This window comes from Myotis nattereri (assembly GCF_964212035.1).
Source record: "Myotis nattereri genome assembly, chromosome: 2".
Classification (NCBI taxonomy): Eukaryota; Metazoa; Chordata; class Mammalia; order Chiroptera; family Vespertilionidae; genus Myotis; species Myotis nattereri.
The window spans coordinates 3,582,888-3,593,532 of NC_138076.1; positions in this window are offsets into that span (position 1 = coordinate 3,582,888).

Here is a 10,645-nt window from a genome sequence, read left to right on the forward strand (position 1 = left end):
ACGTTTAGGTCACTGAAGGGTGAGAAGAGGAGCTGAGAATCGTTAGGGAGAGATCCTTTTCCTAACTCCTTGTGTTTCCTTTCGCCTCGAGAGTATTCCTTGAACCTTTGGACTCTGCTCCTTTACTCGGAGTGACTGATACATGTGGGAAGACTGAATGCTGCATGCTAACCTTTGCCCGTTCTCCTGGGCGCCTGAGCTGCTCACCAGGACTCCACTTCTTGCCCTGCTTTTTCATGCCTGGCTAGGTAGCTGGCATTGGGAGTTGACTGCCAGGAAGCCCGTTGACTCTCACTGTGAGGCATACCCTCTGACCTGGTCTTTATTCACCGTGAAGGTGATGTTCAGGCCTCTGTCGGCCACTCCTGGATTTTATGTTTTAGCTCATTCAGAACCCCGGGGAGGGAGAGGAGTACGATTGATTGAGTCCCTTAGAGAAACAAACAGAAAAATAGTCCCACCACCCTCTTCTGTATCGTAGCAGTTTACAGGACATATTCAAACGTAACCTCATCTGTGGCTCCCATTCCGCAGGGAAGGAGTTGAAGTTTATAGAAGTTAAATGACATGACTGAACTCAGTTATGAAAATAGCAGTGAAATATAAATCCAAGTTTCCTTACCACTGAACATCTTTTTCTTGTATCTGCAACTACTGTGGATATATATTAAGGATAACTTTTCTTTGAGTCACTGCGAAGTGTATACATTCATCAAAGTCTGAACAGCAGCATAGGGAATAGGTCAGATTTTTTATTGTCTCAAATGTATTCAAATGCATTTTCCTTGACAGTTGTCCTTCATGGAGTTTTTAATTTTTATTTTTCAAGTGCTGAATTTTGGTATTAAAGTTGTTATGTTTGTTATTCTGGTGATATTTGTTGCTCAACTAGGAAATGAATAACATTCCCAAATTGTTGAAGAGTTTCTATAGCAGCTGCTTTCTACCAAATACCTTTTAATTCCTCCGTCTTGGCAGAATGCATTATCTATTAATTATGGAAAAATTTAAAAGTCTCTAGCTTCACAATGGAAACTCTGTTGTGCTGATTTGTATGTGAAGGAAATTCTTACATGGTGAGTGCCCAGGGGAGTCCTTGTGGACAGAGAGTGGCACAATATGAATGGCACTGGAACGCGTCCACATGGCAGAAAACTCAGAGAGCAGCCACGGCCCATCCACACAAACCAAGGGAATGGGAATCCGTCACCGAGACTGTGTGTGTACCATTAAGAGCAACTGTGCCATCTATTTTTCAAGACCTGTGCTACCCAAGCACATTTTTCTACATCACATAATGTTATCATTTAAATATTGTCATTGGAATGTGAACACCAGCTGTGCCTATCAGGACCCAGCTGTTGGGTTGAGGCACAGATAAGCCATCTGGTGCTTGGTTCTGGGTAGTTAAATTCCAGCCGGGGATTTAGCTTCATATCCAGCTGTGATAAAGTAAATTGAAGGCTGCATATTATTCCTCAGAAATCGCTCCTTGGAGATATGCCTCCAGAATAAATTTTAAGTAGAGGTGCCATTGGTTGGTTCTACACTTTCAATTAGAGCATTTGCCAGAATAAAATCGAACAAAAATTTATTTGGTCATTTCATTTTTTTCTTGAGGATATAAAACAAAATAGTTAAAGAGAATGAAGCTTTTTAATCTTCTTCACATGATTTGTTTACAGGGACAATCAGCAGTTTAACAGCCTGGCTTCACTCATCTCTCTGAACAATGACAAGAAAAACCAGGTAATTGTAAAGGCTGAGACCACAACGTGGTGACCAGCCTGGTTTCCAGAATCATCCTCTCTGTAGGTATGTGAAACAGGAGGAAGCAGTCAGGTTTTCACAGCATCCCTGCTGTGCTCAGCACACTGCTTTCTTAGTTCCAGATGTTTTCAGAGGGACCTTAAAATCCTGCCTTGACCTCTCCCAAATCCTGAGGAAGGAAAGGACCTCAAAAAATTAGACTAAGCCACTGTCTTCAGGCATTCCTGTGTATAAGTAATTGTATGGAACCATAGAATTAATCTTTATTTCTTTTTAAAGGACTAGATTTTTACTATAACTTATTGCAATATTTTCCTCAGGGAATGCTCTGTACATAATTTTATCTAAAGCAGTTAACTCTAGGATATATGAGTTACTGTGCAGAATAGAGTTATGGTTTATATTAATGCATGTTACCTGTCAACTAATTTAGCCAATATCGAGATAAAATGGTTTTATCTTTCTAACAGATTTACTTAATTCTATCTTGTGGCTTCTGATTGGAAAAACTAACCTTTTCCTCAGTGGTTCTCAACCTTCTGGCCCTTTAAATAGTTCCTCATGTTGTGACCCAACCATAAAATTATTTTCGTTGCTACTTCATAAGTGTAATGTTGCTACTGTTATGAATCGTAATGTAAATATCTGATATGCAGGATGGTCTGTGAAAGGGTCATTTGACCGACAAAGGGGTCGCGACCCACAGGTTGAGAACCGCTGCTCTATATGGAACTTTCTTCTGGGAGCTGCAATTGCTAATTTAAACACACACAAAAAATGAATGCGATGTGTGTAGGTAAATTATTCAGTAATGACACTTTATTTTCTTTTCAAAATATATTTAGAGAAAATCTTGTATGGGGATTGAGTAATCATTATTATTATTTTATTGTATTATTATTATCATTATTATTTTGAACACATTCTTCCAAATTCCTTCTTTTGAGGAAGAAAGAGTAATATATATAGGAATTAGCTTATGCAGAGACAGTACCAATAATCCTAGGCTCTCATTCACTCTGAGCTCTGGCTAGACTACTCTCCTGGACATGCGATTGGTTAACATTATGCCCAATAAATTAAAGGAACAGGTGTCAAAGGTCTGTGACCCTAGGAGGGACCCTGTGGTGTTTAGTGTCATGCCATGGATATGATATATTAATGGTTTTGTTAGATTGAAAAAATACTTTGAGAGTATTAGGAGGGAGAGAAGACTTCTGGCTAGTGACTCAGAGAAGAGGAAGAGAATGGAGGAAGAATTATTTGATGTAGGCCTAGAAAGATGGGTGGGGTTTTAAGCAAAGAAAAATCATTTTTTCCCTTTTATCCAAAGCTTATTTTATTTTTTCAACCTTCAGTTAAATAAATGAAACAGTGTTTTTGTGGTGGAAAGCATGTAGACCAGAGGTGGGGAATGTCTGGCTCGCGGGCTGCATAAGACCCACAAAATGATTTGGTCTGGCCCTGCCAAAGTATTAGGGGTGAGTTAATTAAATATTTGACCAAAGATAGCAGGCTAATTTTTCAGTTGACAATTTTGTATGACCTGCAAGTGATGTTCTGAATATCCAGTGGCCTTTGGCAGAAAAAAGGTCCCCTACCCCTGATGTAGACTTGGGAGCCATCTGACTAACCTCTGTCAGTAAGTCGCTGGATGACCTTGGAAATTCAGCCTCCGGGCCTCTGTAAATCATCATGACATCCACCTAACGGGTGAGAGGATCGTATGCTGAAACATACATGCAGCACCTGAGTCCTGGGGCTCCCACCTGGTAACATCTCACTAAATGCTATTTCCTTTCCTTTCTTCCAGAGTCCAGGGCTTGAATGTAAGGTGTATTAGGGATCTGTGTGAAATTTCCTTTAGGAACCAGATTCTGTAAATAAATACTTTATAATAATAGTTGACTTTCTCTTGGGAGGATCAGTAAATGCAGGAGTTTATTGGTGTTGATAATCTAACCCAAATTTGTAGGATCATAAAATATAGCAAAATAACTGGTGATATGCAGAGTCTAACAGAGAAATCTGTTTGATTTACAGGATTTTTTTAAACCTTTAAATTCTATAGAGAGCTATTTTAAAAGGAAGTACTTCTGCGGATCTAACACGTAAGATTCTGCAAGTGCTGCATTTAGAGGAATACATGATGTTTTTGTATTCCTAGGCTCTTATTCACTCCCAATTGACCCCTTAAGAATTAGGTCACTGGGGATACTCTGTTTCCCCTAATTAGGCTTTGATAACATCTAATTGGACAATTAACTTTTTTTGTTAGATCTTTTTGTTCTTATTATGCAAAAGTTTACCCCAACTGAAGAAGAATGAGACATTATAAGTGTGAAGAATGGGAAAGGGCAAAGAATAGCTATTCTCAGCTGTTGTAGGCTGTTCTTTTTTAAAAAAATTGAATTTATTGGGGTGACATTGGTTCTCCAAACCATACAGGTTTCAAACGTACAACTCAATAAAACATCATCTGCACACTGTATTGTGTGTCCATCACCCCAAGTAAAGTCTCTTCCCCCCCTTTGCCTGCCTTCACCTATCCTTCTACCCTTTTGCTGCTGGCTATCACCACACTGTTGTCTGTGTCTATGTGTTCTGTTTGTACGTGGGTTTTTTTTTGTTTTGTTTTGTTTTGTTTTTGTTAATTCCTTCACCTTCTTTCATCCAGTCCCCCAAGCCCCCTCTGCTCTGACAGTTGTCAGTCTGTTCCATGTATCCACATGTAGGCTATTCTTGACGTGTAGAATTCAAAGACGGCTGCATAAAAATGTTGAGTTGAAATGTAGAAGAATTATCAACCTTGATACTGTTAGTGTTGGCTTGGAGACAGAAAAATATTCACTATAAGTGGTGAGAAAGTCAAAACACAGGTTGATAAAAAGTCTGATTTTGACTTTTGCTAAGGTACAGCCCTTTCTAATTATTCTATCCAGTCATATGCCTGAAATAAGTTTGAAATCACAAATAGGCAACATTTATAGTGAATGAAAATCATCCTGGATTAGCCTTAACTAAAAATATTCTAGGAGAGCAAATGATTTTATCTGAATAAATTACTCATTAATGATGTCTACACAGCACAACTGAGTTTAAGCAGTAGTAAGTTATCTCAGAAAGAAAGTGTGGTTGGGCTGACTTTTGACTTGGTTGTTACCCTAAATAATTCAAATCCTTTTCTCCTCAGTATGATTTCTTTCAACAATGGTATGCATCTAGCTTATTTTGTACTGTTTGACCTGGCTTCTCAATCAAGCATCTTCGTATAACTGAACTATCTTTTTTATTTAAATCTGGCATATTTAACAATTTTGAGGAGGATATGTGTGTATCGTTATTGTTTTTTAAGTTATTTCATTTAGGAAACCATAGAGAGGCCGCTATTTTTGTGTAAATGCTTTCCACTGGTTTGCATTTCATTTTGCCTGCATTAATTCCTTGGACACTCTTCTGATGTTTATAATCTATTGAGAGTGGTATCCTTAGGGTTCATTTCCTACTCTGTTGCACGTTTACTTTGGTGCCTGCTCTGTCTGCGTCCTCCTCTTCTCAGACATGGCACTTATCTCCATTCCTCCTGTCAGATTGTGTCCTGCTTCTGATTAACAGGCGGACTTGAAAATTCTTTGGTGGCACTATTTGTGGTACTACATGTACAGTTAGTCCCACATTAAAGTTAACCATCAGAGTATGTTTGAAATGATACTTTATGCAATTTTATTCATATGCCTTTGGCCTTTGACCTTCCCTAACAACTTGGACATTTCTTATATTATCTTTTAGCCTACTGTTTCCTCTGCATATCTTTCCCCTCCTAGTAGTTACAGATACTAAATCCAATTTCTCTTATTTTCCAAAAGCTGGGCTTGAACAGTCCATGAGCAAAGAATAGTATTTGCATTTCTAAGTAGATGTTTTGCATTTCTAAATAGATGTTTTGAAATGTGTAAAAATTGTGTGAAATAAAAATTTCAGTGTCTGAAAGCAAGTTTTATTGGAAACCAGTTTATATATTGTCTGTGGCTACCATGGGGGAGCTGAGTATTTGTGACCCAGACTGTATGCCTCACAAAGCCTAAATATTGATTATCCAGTCCTGTACAGAAAAATTTTACATGCCTCTCACCTGAAGTCTTAGACTGTGTTTTGTATAGTTGTTGGAAGCCTCCATAAAGGCATCAAAAATGAGTAGGTAAATGTATATATTCAATGGGCATTATTATTCATGCATTTAAGCATTATAGGTAACTTAGGCAATATAGACAATATGAAATCAGGCGTTTTCACTGGCATGAAACCGAGAGCTCAGAACAGATCCTCTGTTGCTTCATTATTCCTGGGTCAAGGTGGGTAGTCCAGCCTTTTACTAGTAGATTCTGGAAAAGACTAAGAGGACAGATCAATTTGAAGAAAAATAAGAATTTCTTGCTTGGAAATCAAATTAAATTTTTTAAAATTAATTGAGAAAGCTCAGACGCCAATTTCAATAATAAGCCAATGAAAAGAAACAGGATTTCATTTAGATAAGGTGATCTCTCAGGGTTTGGCAAATAAATAATTCTGATTTTTATAAAAGCAGACATCTTAGTCTAAAACTCACTTCCTTATCTGTGGATTAAAAAAGGAGTGTGCATAGAATAAAACCTTGTACATGTGGCGGGGAAATGAGTTGGACAAGAAAATTTCCGAACAACCCTAATTAGGAGGTGGAGGGGTGAATGTTCTTACTCTCACAACCTTTGACTCGCAAGGAGGTATGGGAGGAACGGAAGAAAAGTAGAAGCTGTTCTGAGGCCTGCTCCTGACCCACTTGCTTATGAGAAAAAGGAACTTGCTTTCTTTTTATTTTCAGAGGTTGGGCAGCCGTTTCTGGTATTCAGAGAGTTTTAACACAACTTCTATGTCTAACACTGATTTTAAATACAAAATACCACTTTCTCTGCTTATAATAAATTCACAAAAGAAGATGTCATTTTTCCTGAAAAAAATTCACAATTTTTAATTAATGGCATTTAATTAGAAATATATACTAAAATGTAAACTTTCTCTTAATTGCAGAACACAGGGTTACTCAGTGGGTGTGTGTTTAGTGCCTACTGCTGATGAGAGAATACCGCCCCTCTTCTTACCCGCTTAATATAATTAGCTTGAAAATAATTATCCAAGTAAACATAATAAGTAATGCATGCTGCAAGTGTGGTCCCCAAATGCTACACACGTCCAGAGCAGCTGAAGACGCAGCAGATAGTCCGGTTCTTGCAAGGCCTCGCGTGTGTAAAGGTCGGGGACGAGCAATCCAAGCAGAAAGAATGACGGCAAATACCACAGCGGCATCAAAATATGAATTGTTTTCAGATAATGATCTATAATATCATATATTTGTTAGGCTATTTAAAGGAAAATACAGGGACTAAGTCCCCATGTGAAAATAAAGCCATCATAGCAGATAACATGAAATAAAGTTCACGTGGTATATTTTCTTTTGGCAAATCTATACAGATTGAACTTTGGTGGACATAAAACACTAAAATAAAATGTCACGGTAGTTGTGATAGGAAAAATAACTACATTAAGCATCAGTACTTGGGAATGTGGTGACTTACCTGCTCTCTTTAGATGTGCCAGTGAAATGTACCAGGCTGGGGCAAAGGCATGTTAGCCAGAGCCTGTCTTAGCGCTTCCACATCTTTAGATTCTTTCTCTGCCAAAGAAGAGGGGTGTGAGGAGCCCAGGCCTTCATGGGGATCTTCCTTTACAGAAGGCGCACAGCACTTTTGATAGATCTGCAGAAGTATGTCATCACTTGTCCACTTTGGCAACTACTTAAGACTCCTATTCACTGGCTTGTGCAAAGTCATAGGTAATATTTGGCTACAGAAACATGAAATTTATGCATGTATACAGCTTTAACTTGAGGATCTCTGCGAAGTAGGCCAGAAGAGCAAAAACTTTGGAGCAAAAATTTTTGGATATCTAGCCATCACTAAAAAAAAATGCCATGGTAGTTCCGATAGGAAAAATAACAACATTAAGCATCGGTATCAGATTCATCTTTATTATAAAATAATCTGTTTGCACATAGGACTCTCCAAGGCCCAGGCTACAATCACCATGCTTTTGTGTAACTTCATGAATTCGTCTGCTCTGATTTCATAATCAAATTATAACAGTTTTCTGATAAGGAAGAAAAAAGATGAAAGGAACCACTACTTATGTAGCCTAATTTAGGGGGTGCAATGTTTTTAAATTTTAGAAAAGTAAACCTGCATTGATAATGAAAAAATGCCTACCAGTTTGCTTTTACGGAAAAGTGTAAAATTTTAGAATAGTTGGGTCAAATCCCAAAATACCATCTGACTTGATAACACAGAAATGAAAACCATCTATTGTATTCAAACCATGTGTTCAGGCTAAAGGGTGACGCTAACTGGATTTCCCGAGTGCAGCCGAGGAGCTTTGATATCCTCCTGTGCCCTGTGAGGGCTTAGAGCCTCTGCCCACGGAGGATCAGGCTGACTTTTATGAGTCTGGGCTGCCCCTCACCCAGTCTTGTTCCAGTTGAGTTCTGTTGCAACCTCTTCTGTGATAAAGGGACAGAAATAAGATATTCTTTCCTTTCTATCATTTTTAGTTACATGGCTCAATCTGTGCCTGAATATTTTAGGAATAAATAGGTATTATGGACCAAGGAAAGAAAGAGAATAGAGTCATGAAGTTGACTAGTTATTGGTGAGTATTTTTCTCCATTAGTTTGGAAGAGCATCTGCTTCGATGTCATGTGATGTTGGAGGCCTGGGTTCAGAGGTCTCAGAAACGCGGAACGACAATCGGATAATACAAAAAAGATTCGTAACGCAGATCCTAAAGCTCTGTGCCTGCAGATCTTCGTCTCTTCCTGTTTCTAAGCTAAACCGATGGCCAACTCTCTTATCTGTGCAAACAGTGTAAACGTTAATTGATGGCTGCTCTTCCTGAGTTATAGTCCATCTACTGGGGAAAACCTGTGTATAATTAGTTTAGAAACAGAGTTAGAATGCAATGTCACAGATGGCAGTGAAACTTCCTAGCTTTATGATATCCTACTTGGATTACAGTAATTCTCTCCCCACAGGTGTCCCACTGGAAAAGGAAAAGAGAGCTTGCACAAGTATGCAGCCCTGAGATTTTAAGCATGCAGAGCCTGGTCCAAGCACAACTCCACTTGGAGATTTCGGTTCTGGCTGCCAGTTAGGTCTGGGATTGATTGTAAGAAGTCCTAGCGATGTGTTTTTGAAACACTGCGTGAATCCAAATGAGTTTTGGGTTCCCTATTGTCCAAGCCCAATTTTGTTCAACTGCAAAAATGTTGGGTTTTCACTTGCTCAGAACTACTATTATAAATCACTGTGCCTCAGAGCCTCGCAAGCAGTTGTAGAATATATTTTTTTCCTGGGCAGATTCAGAATATCAGACCTGTCATTGAATTTAGGTCAAGACTAAAGTAGGCTCGTTTAATTTGCTTTCTTTCAATACTGCTGTATTCTTTCTATGTGTTCTATGTGGCTTGGCCAGGATTTTTAAAAAGCCATTTGGCATTCTAACATTAGGACTTAGATCTTAGCATTGGAGTATTTAGGACTCCTGTTTAAAATGGACATAGTTGATAAAAATCTTATTTAAAAGCATACTAATTTATATGCATGCTCTGTTATGCCTGGAATCATCATAGCCATCCTCCCACGGGTTTCTTGTTGATGGAAGAGAAAAACAAACATTGTTTTGTTCCTTATAAATTTATTCTATTATAGAGGATATCTTATATACTAGTAATAATATTTTATCAGTTTTCACAGGTATTATTTTTGCCATAAATTCTCAGGTCATCATATTTATGTCAATCTTGTTTGAAAATAAATCACTAATATGCATTTTCACTTTTTTTTCAATATCTGGAAATTGAAACAGCAGTAGGGGCATTTATTTCTGAAAACTTCGGTTTTTTTATCCACTAGCATTTCCCTATTTCTTTTAAATGTGTGTTTTTCTGCTACCTACACTTAACATTTACATGTATTATGGTCTGTGTAATTATTCTCTCTTTTTACCCATCAGTCATATTTGGCATGTGATAGCAGTTTTCTATGAAGTAAATATTTGTATCAGCTGTTTTAAGAAAAGGATATACTCTTAGTGACTACCTACCTCTGCTTTATTCCTCCTGAGCATGGGACAGTCCTTAGCTGTGTGATTTTAGGCAGCATGGAATGAGAAATAAAGATTAGATTTGAAACTGGAAAATGTGGTCGCCCTGGACAAGTACTTTGATGAGCTTCTTTCCTCATTTATCAAGTAGATGCTCGTAGTTCACATCTCACATGGCTTTTGTAAGGATTACAAGAAATATAAAAGCACTTCAGAAATTATGAGGCTATTTATAAATATCAGTTACTTATAATGCTACTATAGAGGAAATCTTTATCAAACAAGAAGCTAAGTGCTTAGCAGCTAACTGCAGTGTTTACATTTGAATATCAGAATTTTTATTAACAGCAGATCTCCCCCTTTTTCTATCTATTCTTCCACTTTGAAGGTTTATTACTTGTTTAAAACAATGTATATAAGTAACCTCAGTATTGTTTTTTAGTAAACATCAGATAATAAACTAAGTCATTGAATATGTGCCAAAATATAGCAGTAAATATAGAAAGAGAAAATATACTTTACTAGGACCCCTTTGAAATATTTCACTTGAAGTTCACGATAATTAAAATAATCTCTGTGTTGCTAAACAGTCACAAGATACACTGGTAATTATGTTGGGACTAAGACACAACCCATTTCTGTATTTTTCTATAGTGTTTCTTTAACATTAGAAAGACAAAGCATCAGA